The following is a 23,303-nucleotide window of genomic DNA, read 5'->3' as shown; positions in this document are numbered from 1 at the left end:
TTATTGTGTGTATATTAGGAACACATAAAATCTACCATCTTAAGAAATTTTAGGTACTGTATACAATACTTATGTATAGGCAGTATGCTGTTTTGTATATCTCTAGAACTTACTTAGTATCTAATAACCTGCCCCAAAAGCAAAGCAATCATTGGAAATTCCCTGGAAAGGGACTTTATAAAGAAAAACACTATATGTTTATCAAATTATGTTTCCTTTTTTTATGGACCCACTACCTAGACTACATTTCCCATCCTCCCCATAACGAGTTGGAGGCATTCGACTGAATTCTGGAAAATGGAATGTGGACTCAAGTGATGGACCTCACATTGAAGGCTGGCCCCAGAAATCTCCCATGTGATCTTCTGTACACGTTTCCATTTTGAAACGGGATAAAGTGTATTTCTCTTAGGCCTTAAGGGGCAGTGGATTCACTCAATAGAAGAAGCCTCGATTCTTTATTGACGATGTGGAACATGCCACAGTCATTTATTAGGTCTCTGTTATTTGGAAATTGTTTACTACAACAATCTAATGGACTAATGGACTAATATAGCAATCAGACTGTGAAGAATTGTGTAAACATAAAAAATAAAAAGTAGATCTGTAGTGCTCTTGAGGGGTCCAGGAAGACTCTCAGCTGTTAAAAGGGCAGAATCACTTTTTCTATTCACTTCATTATAGCATTATCAGATTTTAAAATAGCTTTTCCTAATACAGTTAGTACAGTAATTATTTTTTTCTAAGTCAGAGACCATCTTTTCTTCAGGGTATATTGAACTTGTCCCGTTCACTCTGGCTAACATCCAGGTCATGAAAAAATATAAAACTTAGGGCCGGCCGAGTGACTCAGTTGGTTAAGAGCTCGCTCAAGAGTGTGAGCTCTGAACAACAGCAGTTCAACTCCCGGCCCGAACTGAGCTACCGCTGAGCTGCCAACAGGTGACAGGATGGCTCAGATAAAAAAAATAAAAATAAAAACTATATATATAAAACTTTATTTGTAAACAGCTGAGGGTAAATCCATCAAGATAAGGCCCACTTACCAACCTTTCTAAGCCAATTTAAATAAAATAAAAATAAAGTTGAGTTAGAAAAAGTTAAATTAAAAAAAACACAACATAAAACTCAGTTCTTGATTCCATAGTCAGACCTGAGTTCATGTTCTGCAAAGGAGAATTCTTGCTGACCATACATAATTATAAGAGAATAGATTTCTTAAATGTCTTCCCTGTTATGTAACCATGGCCACTCCTTCACTAGGCTGAATGGGAAGCATCCAAGGTTCAATTAGAGAACTCTTTTTTTTTCTTTCTTTTTTTTTTTTTTAGCTGAGCCTTCCTGCCACCTGTTGGCAGCTCAGCGGCAGCTCAGCTGGGGTCGTGAATCGAACTGGCGACCCTGTTGCTCAGAGCTCACTCTTAACCAACTGAGCCACTCGGCCGGCCCCCAGAAGTCTTATGTTGTAGCAAACTTTTAACTTTTCTTTAGAGGAAACAGACTAGGGAGGTTTGAGTCAGTTTCAGTGCATCCTTCTCTTCTGAAGAAAATGTGTGTTATGTGCATTCTGTGTGTGTCCACACGTGTATGTGAGAGTAAATGTGTGTGCACACCTGTGCGTTTTATGTCTAAATCTTACCAAACAGGGAAAAAAACTTTCTCAATAGTTTGGAGCTAACCGTTGTAGGACTTTAACTTGCTATTCTGCATGGATGGATTATTATGTAAATTATAAATACAGCAAGTGTGCTTTTAGCCTGAAACAATAACTTAACTTCAACTGCCACACAGCTTTTCCTTCTCTCTCCTATTGACTATTTTCTTCTGTTCGCTGGAGGCTGCAAATGATTTTCTGCTCATATAAGCAGTAAATGCTGAGGTGTGGCCTTGAAGTTGTCAGTGTGATCAGTCAACTTCACCTTGTAGAAGGGCTTCCCAGCTTGGGGACAGGACCCGTATTTTTTTTTAATTAGTTTCAGGTGTACAAAGCAATGTAATAGTTAGACATTTATACCTCTCACAAAGTGATAACCCCCCCAATCTACTACCCTGCTGACATCTTATATAACTGTTATAATTCAACTTGACTATGTTCCCTATGCTGCACTCCACATCCCGTGGAAAAAAAAAAATATATATATATATATATATATTTAATTATAGTGGGACCTGTATCTTTCAATGCATATTGTTTTGAAGACCTTAGAGACTGACCCCTAGAATACTATGAACACGCTAATGAGGGTTTTTAACATTTTCCTCTGCTTTTTTCACTGCTCCTTCTCCAAAGAAAACACCCAAAGTTTATAAAGCAAAGAGCAGTCCTTATACTCAGGGGTTTTTAAAAAGACTTTTATTGGGGAATTGGGGGATGGGAACAGCGCTGGGGAATTGGGGAAGGGGAACAGACAAGTTGCTGTCCTTTTGTTCTTCAGTCTAGTTGTGGAGGACGTTGCTTCACTGGCCCAAGTTGGCATCATCATTGCACTCTTCCCGGGTGAGGCAGCCCAGCTCCAGGTTGAGCTGTTGTTCAGGATCTTAGCTGTAGAGGGCAGTGCCACTGGCCCTCATATGTGGGATCCGAACCGGGGCCTTCTGGCGTCCCAAGCCAGCTCTTAACCAACGCGCCACTCGGCCGGCTCTACTCAGGTTTTTTTAACACTGCAAAAAGATCATTTATTTATGGAAGAGTGATTTAAAGACATTATGGTTTTCTTTACAGATGGAAGAACAGGAAATGTCCACTTTTTAAAAACCCTACATTTCAACCCTTCATTATCACAATCCACTGTCTGCCTGTATCAAAGGCAGTCCTCCCCCGTGAACCCCACTTGACTCCCCATATTTCTCAGTTTTGAAGGGGGGAAACCATGACTGATTCTGACTCTGTGATCAGGTGATAAACAGCAGTTTCTTTGTCTCTCTCAAGGGAATTTTTCATTACACTGTAGACCCTTCCTAATTTTCTAGCCTTACCTCCTCCACTAAGCTTTTGGTGATCCATTGCGCTAAATAGTTTTGGATTACTGGAACAAACGGAATATTTTCACATGTTGTATATGCTCTGCCTAAGTGTATGCACCCTGCTATTCCTCCTCCAACCCTCCGCTCCCCATCCTCTGGTTGTTAATCACTCTTCTTTCGAGTCAATGTTCAAATCTCACTCTCCACTGTGAAGTCTTTCTCTAGTTGTCCTGTTGGCATTTCCACAGTATACAGTACATACCCTTTACCTGTTACAGTTATCTCTTTCTATTCATTAGTTAATATATTAGTCTCTTGCGTAGGACCTTGCGTTCCTCAAGGGAAGAGAACATTTCCTATTCGTTTCTGTAGCATCTAGTACAGTGCCTGGTATGTACATAATCGTAGTTAACAAATAGGTATTGAAGAAATTTGGAAGTATCCCATTTCCATATTTAATCATCATAGCATAGTAGTTTAGAGTAGGGGCTTGGAGACGGACTGTCCTGGATTCAAGTCCTGGCCTTTCTGGGCATCAGCCTTGTAGGACCTTGGGCAGGTCACTTACCTCTTCAATGGCCTTACTGTAAAACAGGGATGTGGATAAGACCTGCCTAATGGAATTGTTGAGAGGATCCAGGGAGAAAACGGATGTAAGGTGCACTCTCAAGTGCATGAAACACACTAAATTTTCAACAAATGGCTTTTTTCTTTCCTCATACCACCTTCCTCCATCGCTCTCTTAACAAAACAAAACTGCTAGGTAAATGATATTGACATGGAGGGACGAGGGAGATACTTTTTTCTCACCAGGCCTAAGTTCCAGTCTGAAATAGGAGACTAATTTATATTGAGTGAATATTTACCAGTGCGTACATCCTCCTTGATAGATGACAGGATGTAGTATTGCATTTATTTTCGACAACAAATAAAACTGAAGAGCATCACGCTTGCCCTTTCTCTGCAATTACAAGGAAACGGAGGTATGCGTTACATTTAAAGACGCCACAGAAAACCTTTAACCCCATTTCCTGGTCAATGTCAAGATAAGTTGCTCCATATTATACAAGGGTGTGTTTCATTTTCAAGAGTTCTTTTTTGCAACGTTTTTCTTTTGATATGCGTATCCCCATAGACAATTGCAGGCTTGTATTGGAGGACACTGAATTCAAAAGCCAAGTAGAATCTGGTTGTTACTTTCAAAAGTTATTTGAAGACTACCTTGAATTGCTGATGCAAATTGAAATTATACTGTACACTCTTCATAACATTGTTCAGCACATTGTATCGTTTTGTACAAACTCTTTGTCCTTGAAAATTGGTTATTACAGCAAAGCAAACTCTAGCTTTCCAAGGCAGATAACTTTCCTGAGATATGCTTTTTGATGTTCACAGGCTGTCTTTGTTCTGTTCTTGTCTCCACTTTTCAATGAGTTAATCTGCAAAGTATTTGACACAGCTACAGCTGCCTTTAAGAAATACTGTGTCTGGTTAATGTAAAACAATATTACAAGAAAATGGGTGTGGGTGTGGATAAGAAGCAGACTATATGTTTAAGATTCCCCAGGATGTTGCTCTAATATAGTCTGTCATATGTATACTGCATTGTACCTATCATAGGCAAAGCATATTTTTAATCAATAGAAATTCAACTCAAATGACCAAGGATGGAATACCTTCTGAATGAACTTGATAGGGCTTCTGCAAAGAAAGTCTGTGGATTTATTTTTATTATATGCATTTGCTTATCATTTTGTTTCAAAAAAATTTTTATAAAGTATTAGAAGAAATTTTGGTTTGCAGCTGCCAATCTTACTAAAAACTCCATGCTGAGAAACATGCACACACAGAAACCTCTTCCAGGTAAGCCAAACCAAAGAAATCATTTGAAGTTATCTGGATTCTTCAGGAAATTGTGCATCTCAACAATGAGGCAGGAGGAAGGGGATGTGGTAAACCATGAACTCAAATATGAGCTATGGGATGGCAGGGGCATAGTCCACTTTTTTTCACCATTATATATTCAGAACCTAGGACAGGGCCTGACACATAGTGGGTGCTCACTAAATATTTCTTGAGTGAATGAATACACATTTATCTAATTACAAAAGCCATAGAGGATCATTGCATAAATTTTGCAAAATGGAGGAATTGTATTCAGGTAGATAAAAATCACCCATAATGTCATCCATAATTTAACCCCTCAATAGTGCTAACACATTTCTTATATTTGCTTTGGTTATATTCTTTTGGCTTCAGGAAAAACAAACTCATTCAATCTAAAACAAATACAGTAGGGTTTTAAAAGGGTTCCGCCATGTTGTCTCTGGGGCCTGATGGCCCTTCATTCCTGCCGTTTTCTCCTCCATTCTCTTGCCTCTTTCTATAGACTGTTTTTTGCCCCTGTGCTTCGTCATCAGCATCTTATTTGCCAAACGCATCCCCGCAATCTCCCCAGGACAACCTATTTCACATAGTCCAAATTAAGTCACCACCATCGTTTGACTCCTGTGTTCCGTGTCTCAAGACTAAGGTGACAGACTTTGTTATTTTGTCCAATTAGTAGATCATCTCCCTCTGGGTCCACTGAACATATAGTACTTCTGTCCTTTTCCAATCAACTGGAGAATCATGGCTGTCTTGTGGGGTTGTGGGGGACCTAAGCTTTTCTCTTCAGCATGCGTTATAGGGCTGTATTGAAGGGACAGTTCTATTATTGTTTATTTACTTATTTACTTATTTATTTATTTATTTATTTATTTATTTATTTATTTATTTAGCTGAGCCATCCTGCTACCTGTTGGCAGCTCAGCGGCAGCTCAGCTTGGGCCGGGAGTTGAACCGGTGACCCTGTTGCTCAGAGCTTGCACTCTTAAGCAAGCTCTTAGCCAACTGAGCCACTCAGCTGGCCCCCTTTAAGGGACAGTTCTAAAGGAAGGCGGTCCCTCATAGGCACTCAATGCATGTAAGATCTTGGAGACCAGAGACCATCGCCATGCCTTTCACCTTTTCTGATGCATGGTAGGTACTTCAATAAGTGATGCATGGCCAAGCCAAATAAAGGGCATATAAATGGGAATCCCTGAGAGCTGTTTTTAAACGAGATATGATTGACATAAAACACTGAGTAAGTTTAAGTTGTACAGCATGCTTATCAAACCAACATGTTGGTTTGATACATTCATATATGGCAAAATGATTAGCACTGTACTGTTAGCTGACATCTCTATCATGTCACATAGTTACCATTTCTTTTTTGTATTGGAAACAGTTAAGGTCTAGTCTTGTAGAAACTTTGAAGTAGAGTAAAACCTTGGATTGCGAGTAACTTGGTTTGCGAGTGTTCCACAAGACAAGCAAACACTTCTAATACATTTTAACGTGGTAAGTGAGCGATGTCTTGCAATACGAGTAGTTTGTTTCTGGAATGAATTATGCTCCAAACCAAGCTATTACACTATATAATACAATATTCTTGACTATAATTACATGTTGTGTATTAGATCTCCAGCACTTAATTTATCTACTTGTTGTAAGTTTATACCGTTAAACCACATCACCCCAATTCCCCACCCCCAGCCCCTGGTAACCACCATTCTATTCTCTGTTTTTACAAGTTCAGCTGTTTTAGAGTCGATATATAATTGATATCATACAATATATGTCTTTCTCTGACTTATCTCACTTAATGTAATGCCCCAGAAAGCCATTTTTATCATACAAAGTCTGATGCATTTCTATGTGTGAGTGGGGTGGGGGAGCTGCGGGGGTACAGAATTCCATGTGGAGTATTTGTGTGTGTATGTGAAAATGTTATTGCTTTTCCTGGGTTGCCCTTTGTGCATAAAGGGTGATAGATCAGTACCTAATGCAGCTAATGGTGCAGATGGCCTGCCATTGATAATGTACTGGTATAAATTTGCTTCTCTCTCCTAAGGATGCAAAAATCATAGTTCCTTCCAAGACATGCAGTGTGACATCTGCATAGACTGCTAGATCTTGAAAGTAGGAAAAGATGGGTCAGGAATTTGTTTTCTTTGGTGAAATAGCTTTGTTTTCACTTAAATATGAAGGACCCACAAAGAGCCCAGAGGTACCAAATGGGCTTTCAATATGATAGTTCTAAATTTATTTCTATTAAATGTTGGGCTTTTATGACAGATTTCATTCTATTGCTTTATACAATTTGGAAAGAAATGGACTCAGTGACTTCTAAGGTCCTGTCTAATTCTGATATTTTATGATTCAGGGAAAACCATGATTATTAGTATAATCATCATTAGCTATGCTGTAATTATCAACCACAACACAATACATATATACACAAAAAATGAAACTGAATTTGTACTGTCCATAGAACACTTCTACCTTGCCCCAGAAATGTGGAACCAGTTTTTATATTGCAAATGGATATTTTAGATATTGTATTTCAATAACATTGTGGACAATAGAGAGTAAGGGTTAATGGAGACTCTCAAAATTGTATTTACCACCTAAAGTACTGTGGGTATTATTTGTGCAGAATATTACAATTGTTCCATCCCAGCATTTTTTAAATCAATTTTCTGATATAGTCTAGACAGCATTTTGAAAATAAATCCTCTCAGATTTTGTAGTAGATAATTCCATTTTATTTTCCCCGTAAAATTCATCAGTTCAAGCAAAGGCCATTCATCACTTAAGCCCTATAATAGTTACCCATGGCGACATATTAATTGAGTTAACTGATCCTGAATGTTCCAGAGCCTCTGGATATGCTGTATATGCTTTTCAATGAATGAAACATTAACAGTCTCCATCCTGTACCCACTGTTCAACTTTCTTTAATCCCCTTTTAAGCGATCCATTATACAAACTACCTATTTCCGTGGGTCAAGTTGATCATTTATAGATTTTCATTTGCTCCATCTTAGATTCTGCATAGCTAGTGTTTAAAGTTAAAATATATTTATTGATGAATGACTGTCTGTAGGGACTTGATAGCCCACTCACAGAATGCAGGGGATGGATGGTGGTGATGTTTGCACAACAGTATGAAAATACTTGATATCAGTGAACTCTACACTTAAAAATGGTTAAGATCATCAGTTTTATGTTATATTTATTTTACCACAATAAAATAAAACTGCACATCTATTATATGAAGGAAATCCTTTCTTATTTTGAAATAATTTAATCTGTGATGCTTCCTCTTTTAGTGTAAAGCTTTAAAAACAGTTTTTGCCTTTTTGTTCCATTTCAGACTAATAGAACTTTCAAATCACAAACTATTTGAGATATATATATATATATATATATATATATATATATATATATATATATATATAAACTGATATATTAGTAGATTTGAATCAAATATATGTCATAGAAGCTGTGCAACCATTCTGCCCGTGTAGACAACACTTATGCTTTAAAGGAAAAAACATGTGTGGTTTTCAAATAAGTTAAAGAACTTACTTAAACATAGTTACACAGTTAACTGTGTACAAACAATTTTATAACTCAGACATGCTCACACACAATGAGTGCAAACATTCAACTAAATATTTTGTCTATTTGAAACATATCCTTTCTATAAGTGATCCTATAATATTAATAGTAAAAGTTGGGTGTTGATATCTGGGAAATAATCATCAAATACAAATGTTACTTTTTTTCTCTATAGTGTTAGACATTGTATTGGGCAGAGAAATATGTGGATGATTAATGACATTTTAAATATTTGCATTCAGATGTGTTGATCATGTCAGCATTATTTCCGCAAATGCCCTTCTTTCAAGGTAGACAATGTTTGTACTTTAAAAATAATAACAAAAATCTTAACACCAAGTCAACTGGAAGACTGGGCTGTCAGTATGAACTGAAGTCATTTCTCTGTACTTTGCAGGAGAGAGTGGTACAAAATTGAAACGACAAAAAGAAACTGAAAAAATAATCTTCAGAAATGCCTGTGCTCTTATGGTTCACTGTCAACACCAGGTTTTAAGCTTCTATTTAAGAAATTTGCTTGGAATAAATTAAATCACCAGAAAGAGGAGCATGGAAAATACCAGTTTCAGATATTTCTTTGGGTTGATTTTAGGTCTCTTCCTCGAAAGTGGAAACACATGAAAATGCTGACATTCACTTCACCTGTGTGCCTATTTCTTGGCTGACACAATTACGAAGGGACCTGTTCACGTTCTTAGAAAAGGTGGGTAATATCACTGTTTGCCATGAAATGTTGTGGAAGAGGGATATTCAGTGGCACTTGTTCAAGGTGGCAAGACAACTTGATTCAGGAACATTGCGCTGCTTATAAGGGACCACTGCCACGGGATTTCACCATGGTCGGTGAAAGAGATTGGGCTCAACTCCAAATACTGTATGTGCAACTGCGAAACTATAGCCAGGGAGCAGAGTGGAGAGTCAGTAAATAGAAAATTACTAAGAGAAAATCAGCATTAAGGGGGAACCTGGCTAAACTGACTAAACGGGATTTTTTTTTTCTGAAGACAGGTCAGGGTGATCCGACATCAGATATCAAGGTTGATCAGATGTCTAAGGCAGGGGCGCTGGTTAAACTAAGCAGTGTCCTGGCTAAAGCTATCCAGTTTTAGTGCACAGATGGGCCTGGGAGAAGGTGCAGGAGTTGGGCTAAGGTTTCATTACGCAAAGAATCTTTGTCAAGCTGTGGTGTCATACTAATGAATCACTTCACTTTGTTATTATTTTCTATTATAACCCTGTATTTATAGTTTTAATGTTTTGTTTCTGGTTTTAATGGATAACATATATTTGAGTTAAATGTAGTATTTCTTCTAGCTTCTTCACTTTTTTTCCAGAAGGAATTTTTGTGTCTAGGGGAAAATGCTTAAAATAATCCTTTCTATTGATTTTCACTACTTTTTGCTGAAAGAACACTTAATGTTTAACAAAATGTTTAACTTAAGAGCTCATATGTATATAGAATTCCTCTCGAATCAACCTCTAAATGTAAGGCCTCTTTTTCTCCCAATGCCTCTAAAATTTATCTCACATCCTATAATTCAGTAGCACCAGTCCACTGCCTCTTTATGAAGTGAGTTGCATCTCAAAAACACTGATTTCTTTCTGTTTTTCCCAGAATGTAGTTTTCACGATCTTCCAATAGCTTAGCTTAAATGGGGTGGGGGGGATGGCAATGTCTTACGTTTCCTCTTTCTAGTTATCTTTGTCTATCTTATGAACCTCAAATGTACAGAATTGATTAAGTCATAGTCCTTGGCTCTTGATACAGCATTACAGTTATTATCCAGGAATGGTTCTATTCTATGCTATTCTATATTTGATTTATTTGTTTATTTACATATTTAAAAATTCAGTTCCTGTTTTATGACCGAGTAATATTCCATTGTGTAAATGAACCACAATTTCTTTATCCAATCGTCTATTGATGGGCACTTAGGTAGTTCCCATATCTTGGCTATTGTGAATAGCACTGCAGTAAACATAGGGGTGCATATACTTTTGTAATTAGTGCTTTGGATTTCTTCAGATAAATGCCAAGAAGTGGAATTGCTAGGTAATAAGGTAGTTCTATGTTTAATTTTTTGAGTAAATGCCATACTGTTTTCCACAGTGGCTGCACCAATCTGCAGTCCCACCAACAGTGCACAAGGGTTCCCTTTTCTCCACATCCTCGCCAGCATTTGTTGTTTGTTGATTTATTGACGCTGGCCATTCTGACAGGTGTGAGGTAACATCTCATTGTGCAAACCTGAGGCTTCTTGATTACAAAATCTGGGTCATCAATTTGCTCGATTGTAAGCTTCTTGAGGGGAGGACAGTGTTTCATTCCATACTGTAGATCAGTGGTTCTCAACTAGGGGGTGATTTTGTGCCTCAGGAAACATTTAGAAATGTGTGCATACATGTTTGGTTGTCATCTACTGGGTGTGTGAGGGTCACTCCTGGCATTCTGGCATCCACTGGGGAGACGAGCATGGATGCTGGGCAGTGCCCAGGACGGTCTCCCACTAAAAAAACTCTCAGCCCAAGCTGTCAGTAGTTGGAGACCGAGAAACCCTTCTCTACACCTTATCTTGTACTGATTGATTGTTGAATTGAAAGCGTGACTTCTGTTTCACAGAATCACTTTTATTGAATGAAAAAAGTTGAGAACAGCTTGTTCATGCTGGATTTACCGGAATGTAATCTTCCAACCTACTTGGTAGCACCTTTTTTGGCTAATATCCAGCCTTTCAGGTAACAAATAAACAAAACAGCTTGACCTGACTCCCATAAATCATGGCAGGCACCTACGAGGTCTGACCATTAAGTTCGTGAACTCATCCTAGGAAAAGCGCTACATACCTCATTGATGAATATCACTGCAGTAACCTTTGAATGACTCCCCTTGGGAAGCTATGCACCAATGCCAGCACCTCAACCACCCTTCAAATCAATTTTGGAACTCTTTTTCTGGAATGGCAATCAGAGCTGTCGTCCTATTACCCTTGATGTCCTGAATGTCTTCAAAATGTCTTCTTTTCAATATTTCCTTTATCTTTGGGTAAAGAAAGAAGTCATTGGGGGCCAGATCAGGTGAGTAGGGAGGGTGTGCCAATACCGGTATTTGTTTACTGGCTAAAAACTCCCTCACAGACAGTGCCGTGTGAGCAGGTGCATTGTTGTGATGCAAGAGCCATGAAGTGTTGGAAAAAGTTCAGGTCATCTAACTGTTTCACGCAGCCTTTTTGGCACTTCCAAAAAGTCAACTTGGTGAACTGTTTGTCCAGTTGGTACAAATTCATAATGAATAATCTCTCTGATATCAAAAAAGGTTAGCAACATCGTTGCAACAAGTTTGCCAACTTGTCAGACCTCGTACATTTTCTGCACTGTCCCTGTCAGTGCTCTCCAGACTCTTCAGTATTCACACTATTATGCATTTTAAGACAATTAAACGAGTTAAATGCAGCCACAGACAACTGTTTTCAAACTTCATCTTAAATGTTCTTGCAAACAGACTATCTGAGTGCCGACAGTTGCTGAGGTGGCAGCACCTGCCCCTGGGTGCAGCGTGCCCTGGCCCCTGCTGGACGTGACAGTGGGTAGCAAACACGGGGGAATCCATTCACGCTCAGCTCGGTAATGCCCATGAACTTCCAGGGACCAAAGAAAAAATGCGGGAGCAGCTGTGATCATAAAATATAAAAATTAAAAGAAAGCCTTCCTTAGGCAATGTGATAAACTTTACCAGAAGCTAATGCAAATCGGTGTGTTAAAAACTCTGAGCAGCTAAGACCTGACTCTGACTCCTATCCGTATCTCTCTCTCCCATCCCCATCGACCATAGTGTGGCTTGATGAATGGGATTGTCCTAAAGTGTAAAACGTCACTGGCTTGTGCAAAAGTTCTGCCTACGTAATAAAACGCAAACACTTTAGACTGGAGTTCAAGGTCATTAACAATCTGGCCTCTTTATATATTTCCCTTAGCCCACTTTATGCTCTAGACATTTTACGTGGACACAGCAAACCTCATTTCCTGAGTCTTGCTTTTACTTAGCATACTTCTCAACCAGGTTTCTCTCAATAGGAAGTGCCCACCCACCATCCCACACTCTGGCACTCTTAATCTTGATGAATCCATTAGCGTAAAGTGCTGTACTATTAGTCCTTTTAATAGTGACCTTACAGATTGAGACACAGGAGGCACTCAGGCACTGAAGTTTTCTTTTGCAACACTGTTAACTAGAATATAGTTATTTCTTCCATTACACATTTTTTTAATATTATTTCACTTATATGTGGAATCTAAAGAGCAAAGTTAATGAACAAAACACAAAGAAACTCATAGATATAGAGAACATACTGATGGTTGACAGAGGGGAGCGGTTGGGAGGCTGGGTGAAAAAGGGGAAGGGATTAAGAAATACAAATTGGTTGTTACAAAGTAGTCTTGGGGATGTAAAGTAAAGCATAAAGAATACAGTCAATAATATTGTAATAGCTATGTGTGTTGCCAGGTGGGTACTGGACTAACTGGGGGAGGATCACTTCATAAGTTATATAAATGTCTAACCACTATGCTGTACACCTGAAACTAATATAAAATAATACTGCATGGCCACTTTAATAAAAAAGCAAAAGTTAATTAAAAATTGTGATTAACTATAGGGGGGAAAACAGAAGCCTCAAGTTTGAAGCTTTGCTCTGCCCTTTACTGGTCATGTGACCTTAGGTAAGTTACTTAACCTCTCTGAGATACAATGTCCTTACCTTTAAGGACATTTTATTGGCTACTACTTAATTTACAGAGTTATGGTGAAGATTATGCAAAAGCAGAGGATGTTATGGATAAAATATGCTAATCGGATTGCTAAACTTTCCACCATCCAATGTGCTTATTGCTGGGTTGGACTGCTTTCTCCCAGGTCCCGGTGGGGTTTCTTCCTCAGGTCAAGGCTGTTGCTTTGGTAGCTGCCTCTTCCTGCTTCCTCAGTAATCTAATAACATGATTTATCTCTTCCACATGTCTTTCTCCCTTACAGATGGGCTACGCTCAGAGACATTTGGATACCTACCCATAAAGTTATAAATACTACATGGGATTGTCCATGTGATTCATGTAGTCAAAAAGGAAGCTGCCAACGAAATGGAAAAACTGAGTCAGGAGAAAACACGAATTATTGAATTACATCCATTTCAGGATTGGTAAAGGTTTAACGTTGGATGTTGGCAACTTAAGAAGCTTTCCTATTTCTCCCATCCTTAAATATTTCATTTTCATTGTTTTCTCTTTATTTCTGAAAGAATATAGTTCACTTAATTAAACAAGGAATGTTGTATTAGTCAGGGTGGGCTAGGTTGCGCTGTGGTAACAAACAAAGTAAAAATTTCAGTGAGCTAAACGAAGTTTATTTCTTGTTCCTACGACATATTGTCTTGGCTTTATTGGGTGTTCAGCTCCCCATCATCCTCAATCAGGAATCCAGGCTTGATGGGCTCTTCACTCTTTGGAATATCGCTTCTCACCCTGGCCAGCAAGAAGGGAACATGATGATTTGTTCACGATCTCTTTAAGCAGGGGCTGGCACCTACGGCGTATGGGCCAAATCTGGCCCACCATCTGTTTTATTATAACACAGCTACACTCATTCATCTATGTGTTGTCTGGGGCTGCTTTCATACTATCAAGGCAGAGCTGAATATCTGTGACAGATTGAATGAGGCCCAGAAAGCCTACAGTACAGACTCTCCGGCCCGTTGGAGAGAAAGTTTGCCAACCCTGTCTTAAAGGGTCCTGCCCAGAAGCAAACATATCATAGTTAATCACATTCCACTTGTCACAAGGAGTCATGTGGCTATGTCTCCTGACTTTTGATGCAAAAGAAAGCCTGGTCTTCATCACTCACTGAACATACTTGAACCTTCCCGTTTAGCCCAAGGACATAGTGGCCTCTATTTTGCTCTCTTCAGAATTACTCAGGGATACGCCTAAACGATTTACCTACAAGATGAGGTATGTTGATAATAAAATCTATCCATTTAGTGGCTCCCACTGATAGAAGAAATCAGACTTTTCTCTTGCAAATAGGCATGTAGAAAACAAGTGTCATATTTAGGAGTGGTGGACTTAAATTCCAAAGATAGTTCTTCCTGTAGTTTTTTTTTAATTTGTCAATTACAGTCAGTATATGTACAATATTATATTAGTTTCAGGTGGACAACATAGTGATGAGATGTTTATATAACTTATGAGGCAATCCCCCCAATAAGTCTATTACCCATCTGACACCATACACAGTTACTGCAATATTATTGACTATATTCCCTATGCCCTACTTTCCATCCCCATAACTATTTTGTAACTACCAATTTGTATTTCTTAATCCTTTATCCTTTTTTACACTGCCCCCAACCCCCCTGGCATCTATCACCCTGATAAATCTAGAACCCACCTGACACCATACATAGTTATTACAATATTATTGACTATATTCCTTATGCTGTACCCTACATCTCTGTGACTGCTGTGTAACAACCTATTTGTACTTATTCATCCCTTCCCCTTTTCCCCCAGCTCCCTAAACCCCATCCCAGCTGGCAACCATCAAAACGTTCTCTGCATCTATGAGTCTGTTTCTGTTTTGTTTGTTCATTTATTTTGTTCTTTCAATTCCACACACAAGGGAAATCCCACTGTATCTGTCTTTCTCTGTCTGACATTCTCCACTGAACATAATACCCTCCAGGTCCATCCTTATTGTTGCAGACCTCCTGCAGTTGTGTGTGGCAGACCCTGTTGGGGTGTCAACCCGATAACCGTTTCCTCTTCCTTCCTCACTAGTAGGAGTCTGACTGTTAGGGCAGCACTGTGACTCCTTCCCTTGTTACGCCTGCCTTCCTGCTTTGATCACTGCCCTGTGATGAAGGGATCCTTGGAACTGCAGGAGCTATCTGGTCGCCGTGAAGCTACAAGCCTCAGAACAAAAAGGTCATACACCAAAGGGGACAGAGTAGAATGATGAAAGAATTAGGTTCTTAGTGGCATCACTGAGCTGCCAGGCCGGCTCTAGAAATCACCAACTCTTAAGCCTCTTGGTGGGAAAAGTAAATGCTTTCATTTTTTAAGCTTCTTTAAATTGGGTATTTTGTTACTTCTAGCCCCCAAAGTCATAAACTGTGCCCTTGGACATACAAATATTGAACCATTTTCAGCTTCAGAGCCTTTCTTGGGAATATAGAGATACTTATCTCTTCTTTTTTTTATTAAAATTTATTGTGGTGACAATGTTAGTCAAGTTACATAGGTTTCAGGTGTACAATTCTGTAATCCATCATCTATATATCACATTGTGTGTTCACCATCCAGAGTCAGTTCTCCTTCCATCACCATATACATATCTCTTCTTGAGGATTCATTTATATAATGGATTTGTAAAGGAATGGCTTCATCATGGCATCCTGGTGACCTTGAATGTCTCCACCTAGGCCGTGTAGGCCAGGCTCAACCATAGTTTGACCCAAATCTTGGCAGAACATTCTGTGATCCTCCCAGGAATATGGCAAGATGGGAATCTTGTGAATTCCGTCGCAAGTTCATTTCTCATCCTCCTCCCTATCTTGCGGGAGCCTTCTTATCTTGTAGAAGGCTTCCATAAGGCAGTTTATCATGTACCTCTCCGGTCCCATTGAGGCACAGAACTTTCCACTTTGCCCTGCCCTTTAGGGTACCACTCCAAGCTTCCGGGTATGTCTACAAAATGGCTTCACTCCTCCAGAACAGAGTGAGCCACCACCCAAGTCACCTGTCATCCAGCCCCTCTGATTCAGTGTCATCTTCAGGGTCCTGGGACATGTGAAGGTGACACCATGCTGATTTGGCTTTTGTTCCCTATGTTAAGTAAGAAAGTGAATCCCTTTCTTCTTATTGTCTCCTTACTGGTCAAATTGATGGAACCGTGGCAAACCGTGGCTACTTTGGTTGCCGGGCACGGGGTAAGGACTCACTAAATAAGTGTTAGCAAGGCATTATAGTCACACTAACAGTGTTATTCTAATAATGTTACCAAACCACAATTTTGTCCCATACATAAAATGGGGATTACATGGGAAGGAAAGTATTTTTCAGCTCTTAAGTGCCATTTATGTATAACATAGTCATATTTAATTAACTCTTTGCTCAGGTCACAGGAGGCATTGTTGTTATTCATGGTTTTGATTTATGGCAGAAAGAAATTATAATTTGAACATTGATCTCTATCATATTTTGTTGTAGAAGAGAACTCCATTTTGAAGAGAACCCCAAAGCCTGTGGCTTCTGGCTAGAGTCACTTTGAAAGCTTTTGTCACAATGATTAGCCTTGTCTTCTCACATTAGGAGTTCTGGTTGGTTGACACTGACCCAAGTTAAAGAAAATCAAATCTTATATGAGAAAGTAATTGATCCTCTAACCTACTTGTCTAGTTCTAACACTCATCCCCAATCTCAGGAAAATCTATTATGTCTGTCTCTTCCCAGGCAATGTACAGAGCTGAAATTTAAAAATTCTTTCAAGGCAACTGAGCCTTATGACAAAACCACCATGAAACATCTTTCTGATGAAATTTCAACACCCCTGTGAAGCAGAGCCTTGGTTTTAAAGGTGGTGTTATCTACTAGAAGACAGGCTAAAAAAGAAATTACTTTTTTCTCATTTAAGCAAAGAATCTGTAATTCTAGGTCAAACAAAAAAATCCCTTTTTTCCAATAGTCAGAATTAGATACCTCTTCTTTACATTATTTGCACAAGGTTAATTTGTTGAATACAATATTTATAAAGTGGAAATCCAAAGTTCTGAGCAAAAAGGGGGAGAACAGTTGATGGAAAGAAAGTAACAGGTGGCTGGTTCTTTGTAAATGGCTCGGTGTTTTCTGGGAAATATGTGTTCATCAGTTGTTCCAACAATATGTTATCTTTATCAAGTGTATTTTGCTTGGAGACATATGTTTATATTTTTAAAGATGTTTCTTTTTTGCTACAAAGCCCCTTTCAGCCCAAGAATGAAAAAAAAATAACATTTTTATCCCTAGGAATTTGATGTTCTACAAAGAATATTTTGTCAGCAAGAAAATGATGCTTTCTATTTCAGTGTATGGTTTTGTGCCTCACAAGAGAAACGCAATGGTTTCATCAATGAGGCCAAAGTGAGTATTATTCATAAACTTTTGAATTCAGTAATTTGTAAACTATTCTTTTTATATTACTAAAGTGCTCACATCAGTAGTTAGCTCAAATTCAACATTAATTATGGAGCCAAATTATGTATCCAGCTAGTAAGCCACTTGGTATGAAGTAAGAATCTTAGCTTTTTTATGTTGGTGTGATTCTTTGGCTTTTCTCTATTTCTCTATTCATGTAGGATTTGACATTAACTGATTTTCTAATGTTAACACTATTCTTGCACTATTAGGATATTTTAAGATAAAACCAGTGTGTGTGTGTGTGTGTGTGTGTGTGTGTGTATTTTTTCATTTGCTGTGTGTGTATATCATTTCACTTTTAGTTAAGAGTTTTCCTTCTATGTTTGAGAGATGATTTGTGATTCTTGTGTCTCCCGATGTCCTTGTCATGTTTTGGTATTGTTTGTGCTCCCCTGATTAAATTGTTCCCTCTTTTTTTATTCTCTGTAAAAGTTATATATGTTGTGTATGTTCCTTGAATATCTGGGGATTATACCTCGTATATATCTAACTGCACAAGTTTGTGTATGTGAGAGAAGGAGGGGGAGAGTGAGAAAAGTGGCATATAATTTTCAAGGACTGGTCAACTTTTTAACATTTGCTTATAGATGTATTTGGGTTTCTATTATTTCTTGTCAGTGTTGATGTTATTTTTCAAGGAAACTGCTCATTTGTATAAGTTTTGGCAGCTATAGGCCTAGAGTGAATCCTATCTGACCCTTTTTTTTTTTCGGTAACTGCTTTATTTGTAGTTATGTGTCCTTTAAAGTTTCGACATTGTTTTGTTCTCAATGACAGAGATTTATCTATTTCATGAATCTTTCCAAAAAAGTAGCTGTTGGCTGTATGGATCCTATTTTATCATTATATTCTGTTTCACTATTTCTGTTCTTGTCTTTGTTTTTTTCTGTTCTCTTTGGGTTGATTTCATTGATATTGTATAAGTCTTAAGTTAGATCATTGGCTCATTAATTTTCAGCATGTATTCGCTTACATAATTACTTAAGACACTGTTTTCTCTCCGATGTTTGTTCTGGCTTCATTGCATTCCACAAGTTTTGAAATGTAATGTTTTCATTTGATGTGTCATATTTGCATTCAGATCAAAGATATTCCAATTTCCACTATGATTTCTTCTTTGAGCCATGAGGTGTTTAGAAGTATATTTTAAAGTTCCCTAATTTCTTGAGTGTTTCTTATTAATCATTTTTTCCTACATCTGTGTAAGAACATGGCTTGTACATTGGTCCTTTGAAATTTATTGGAACTAGTTTTATGGCTTATTGCCTGGTCACTTATTATACATGATCTGTATGTTTTCTCTAATATGTTTGGGCCACAGTTTTATGTATGTTCTTTAGATTAACCTTCTTAACACTTGTTTCCAATCTGTACTCTCAGTGAAGACCAAGACAATATCTAGCGTTTGTGAAAATGTATAGTGATGGGGAGTCTCATGAGAAATGTGGGCATAATATGTATGCATCAGGTACATGTATAAGCATGCGCATAGATGCATCATTTATTATACCTTCAGACTGGACATGATGCAATGCAAATGAGTGACAGAACTACATACAACATTTCCTATAAATTTTAACAGTAATGTTGAGAGAGTAAAGCCAGATACAAACAAATGCATAGTATATTTGAGTTTTTAAATGATCCAACAGGCAAAACCAAACTATTATTTAAAGACTTATTATTCATGTGGAAAAGCTAAAAAGCAAGAAATTGTTCTTTTAATGCAGTTTTTGCTTTAAGAAGTATGGATGAGCTTGTGATTTCTAAGGGATAGATGGAGTCTTTGGGGGATACTAGGAAGGATTTCTGTGTTGATTTGGGTGGTGATTACATTAATATTTATACCATTTGCTTGTAATTGCCTTGTATGCATTTTTAGTGTTCTGTTCGATTTCACAATGAAAAATAAAATTACACCTATCGTATGACAGAAAATGAAGCATTCTGATAAGAGTTCAAGCAGTATGCAAGTAACATGAAGGACTGTGAACATATGTGTACCGCGTTACATAGAATGGTCAGAGAAGGCCTCCCTTTAATAAGGGGCTGCTTAATAGAGGCCTGTAAAAAAGGGAAAGATGAAACTGGGTGACTCCCTATCGACAGAACATTTCAGGCAGAGGACATTGTGAGTGAAAATACTGAGGTGAGGCGAGAGTATATTTGACATATTTAAGAATAGATGGCAAAGAGATCAGTAAAGCAGGAAAGGGGAAAGGGAATCTGGACTCTCTCACTCGGAGTAAGGCAAGACGGCGTTGGAGGGTGTTAAGAAGGGGACTGATGGGACCTGACTTACTTTTTAGGATTTCCCTTGATGCCTTATGGGGGAAAGACTGTAGGAGAATGCGGGCAGAAGCAGCAAGACCAGTGGGAAGTTTTTTACTATAGAAGCTATTATAGCATATTTTATGCTGATGAGAATAAGTGACATTCTTTGTCATTTCTAATCTGCCTTCGTTCATCTTTCATTTGTGTGTGTAGTTACCCAATCCAGGAAGACTTGAGTTTTTTGTTTTTCAAAGTTTTTAATTTTCAAATCTTTCCTTCCTGTGTTTTATTCCTTTTTAATTTCTCCAAGCAATTTAAACATACGAATTTGGCTATTTGTTTGTTTTCGGATTCCTGCTCAAGGTAGCTTTATTATACATGTGGTTTTTCTATGTATTATTTCATTTAATTTCACTTATCTTTCTTTAAATTTCAGCTTCATGGAGGTATAACTGACACGTAAAATTGTAAAATATTTAAAGTGGACATCATGATGATTTGGTATACGTATACATTATGAAAGGATTCCCCCATCTAACAATAGTTAATTAACACATCCATCACCTCACGTATCTCTCTCTCTCTCTCTCTCTCTCTCTCTCTCTCTCTCTCTCTCTCTCTCTCTTCTGTAAGAATACAGAGGGTGCCAAAAAAGTGAATACACATTTTAATAAAGAAAAAAACTATTAAAATTGTAATACTCAATATAACTGATAACAAAAGATGAATACAAGTCACGTGTGACTTTTGCAATGACAAGAGGTGCTCGAAGTGGTTCCCATCAGCGTCCAGATACTTCTGATGATGGCGAACTACTGCTTGAGCAACGCTGACCAAAGTGTCCACTTGCATACATTTGTTTTGGCACTCCGTTATGATAGATTTTAAGTGAAATTTTGTTCATTTTTTCTCTTCTATTAGATTTTTGTAATTAAGCATATTGATTATTACTTTTTCTAGTTTTATTAAGTATAATTGGCCTAAAATAAACTGCTCCTCTTTAGAGTTTAGATAAATTTTGACATACACACATAACAATGACGACAATCAAGATAATGAACATGTATTTGACCCCCAAAAGTTTTCTCGTGCCACTTCCCTGCCATCCTCTCCCCTCCCCTTTGGTCAGGCAGCCCCTGATCTGATTTGTGACAGTATAGATTAGTTTTCATTTCTAGGAATTTATGTAAGTGGAATCAAGTATGTACTCCTCTTTGACTGTGTCCTTTCACTCAGCATGAAGATTTTGAGATTCATTCACATTAGTATTCTGCTTTTTCTCTGCCAAGTCAGTGTCCATTGTATAGCTACACCAGAAACTATTTCATCCATTCACCTGTTGATGGGCATTGGTGATGGACACTTTGTGGCTGCTATAAATAAAGCAGATACCAGCATATCCTAACCACGTCTGGGCATTTGAACAGTGACTCCATGATGCATTTTGAGTTTATATGTTTTCATGACTTAGTAACAACATAGAAGTTCAAATACATGTATCAACCCTCAGGCCACTGGTTCTCTCTCTCTCTCTCTCTCTCTCTCTCTCTCTCTCTCTCTCTCTCTCTCTCTGTCTCTCTCTCAGAGATTTTGTTGAATTGAATTTCAACATTCTTTTTTTTTTCAGTGTTAATGTAATGTGGTATAATTCTGGAATCTCCTAATTATATGCTAAAGCATCTATTATGAATCATGGATGTTTTCTTGATATTAATGTGAAGTTTCTGATTTGGATACAGTACCTGGGTTGGAGAAGGAGGTGGGGTACGGACTGGGAAGGTATTGCCCCATTTCTGAGGGAGTTGTGGTGAATGAGTGAGTATACACTAATTGGGTGGTACCTGAGTTTTCAAAATCTACTATTACTCATAACCACAGTCACGATAGTGGTTCCAGCGTTTGCCCATAGGTTAAGGAACAACTTTTCCAGAGGGTGAGAGGCGGGGGCCCGGGCGGCCGCCGCAGGTTCCGGGGGCGGCGCCGGGCAGCTCCCCGGTGTGGGGCGCCCCGCCCGGCCCCGCGGCCCCTCCCCGCGCACTCCGGCCCACGGCGGCGGCGCCCCCGGGCGGAGCGGGGCCTCGCGCTGGACCTGGCGGCCGCTGGCACGGGACGTCCATCTGGCGCGGGCCTTCCACGCGTGCACCGAACTGCGGGGTCGGCTCTATCCGGTAGGGGGGGCCTCCTGGCCGGAGGGGCGACAGAGCCGCAGGGCGACACTGTGGTCTTGGCCCCGGCGAGGGGCCAGGCCGTGCGGATGAGGGCGCGGGGCGGGCCCGAGGTGCAGCCACCGGGACGCGGCGCCGCTGGGCGCTGGGCGGGCGCTGGCTGCGCGCGGTGGGCAGCTGGAACGGGTCGCGCCGCCTGGCCATCGTGGCCATCCTGGACCCAGAGCGCCGCGAGTGGGAGGTGTGGACCGCAGCCCCTGGCAACCGTCCCCCTGCCGGCCTCAGCAGTCACACCTGCACCCGCGTCTCGGAGGGAGGCAGGCCGGGAGGGCGGGACCCGCACTCAGCGTCCTTCTGAAGCATCTCCACGCGCAGGCTGGACCCCGGCGCCGCACTCACTGAAGAAGGCGGCCGCACAGTGTCACGCTCGGGGCGCTCTGCTGCCCTGCTCCGAACTCCTGGGCCCCACCCAAGTCACCAGCTGTTGCTTCTTCGGTGGTTGCAACTCAGCCGAAGCAGAAGTAGCTGGGCACTGGAGTCGTGGGAAGATTAAGGCAAGTCTCCTTCTCTGTGGTTGGTTCCGCTTCCCCTGTGCAGACCACGCGTGGGCTGACACGCGTGGGCCATCGGACCTGCCTTTGGAATGATCAGCTTTACCTGGTTGGGGGTTTTGGTGAGGATGGCAGGACGGCTAGTCTACAGGTTTGCATCCTGGACCTCTTTATCTAAAGAATGGTGCCAAGACACACGGCCAAGCGTCTATTTTGTTGTAAACTCATAAAGCATGATCACCAGAGCTACCAGCCTCATGTCAAATGTTTCTTAAGTTGCCATCTGAGAGTCAAAGAAAGGAAACTTTTTCATCATACAGGTGAAGATCTTTAAAAGGTGCCCCCTTGCCCTGCCCTTCTAAGAATTAGTACTGATAGCAGAGATAAAAGTTGACACCTTTGAGAGAATCCGCAATTGCATAAATAACTTCAAATAAGCTCCTACCTAATGGTAAGATGACAGATGGATTCCTTGTGTTGCTAAACAGGATATGCTGGCATTAAATAATGTGCAGTGAAGCGAGTTCAAGAAATATATAGGTGTGTGCATTCTTTCCACACTTTCCCAAAGGCACCTGACTATCTTAACACCAACTTCCTACATAATAAAATACTCCGTGGAAACTGAGAGTTGACC

The 23,303-nt window shown here is 39.5% G+C and overlaps 1 pseudogene; it reads left to right on the top strand.

Annotated features, from left to right (window-relative positions):
• Positions 1-22,762, top strand: part of LOC109388982 (kelch domain-containing protein 9 pseudogene) — a 61,319-nt pseudogene extending 38,557 nt beyond the window's left edge.
• The last annotated feature ends 541 nt before the right edge of the window (positions 22,763-23,303 follow it).

The sequence above is a fragment of the Hipposideros armiger genome, unplaced genomic scaffold, assembly GCF_001890085.2.
Source record: "Hipposideros armiger isolate ML-2016 unplaced genomic scaffold, ASM189008v1 scaffold_214, whole genome shotgun sequence".
NCBI classification, from domain to species: Eukaryota; Metazoa; Chordata; class Mammalia; order Chiroptera; family Hipposideridae; genus Hipposideros; species Hipposideros armiger.
This window is presented reverse-complemented; position numbering and strand designations above follow the sequence as displayed.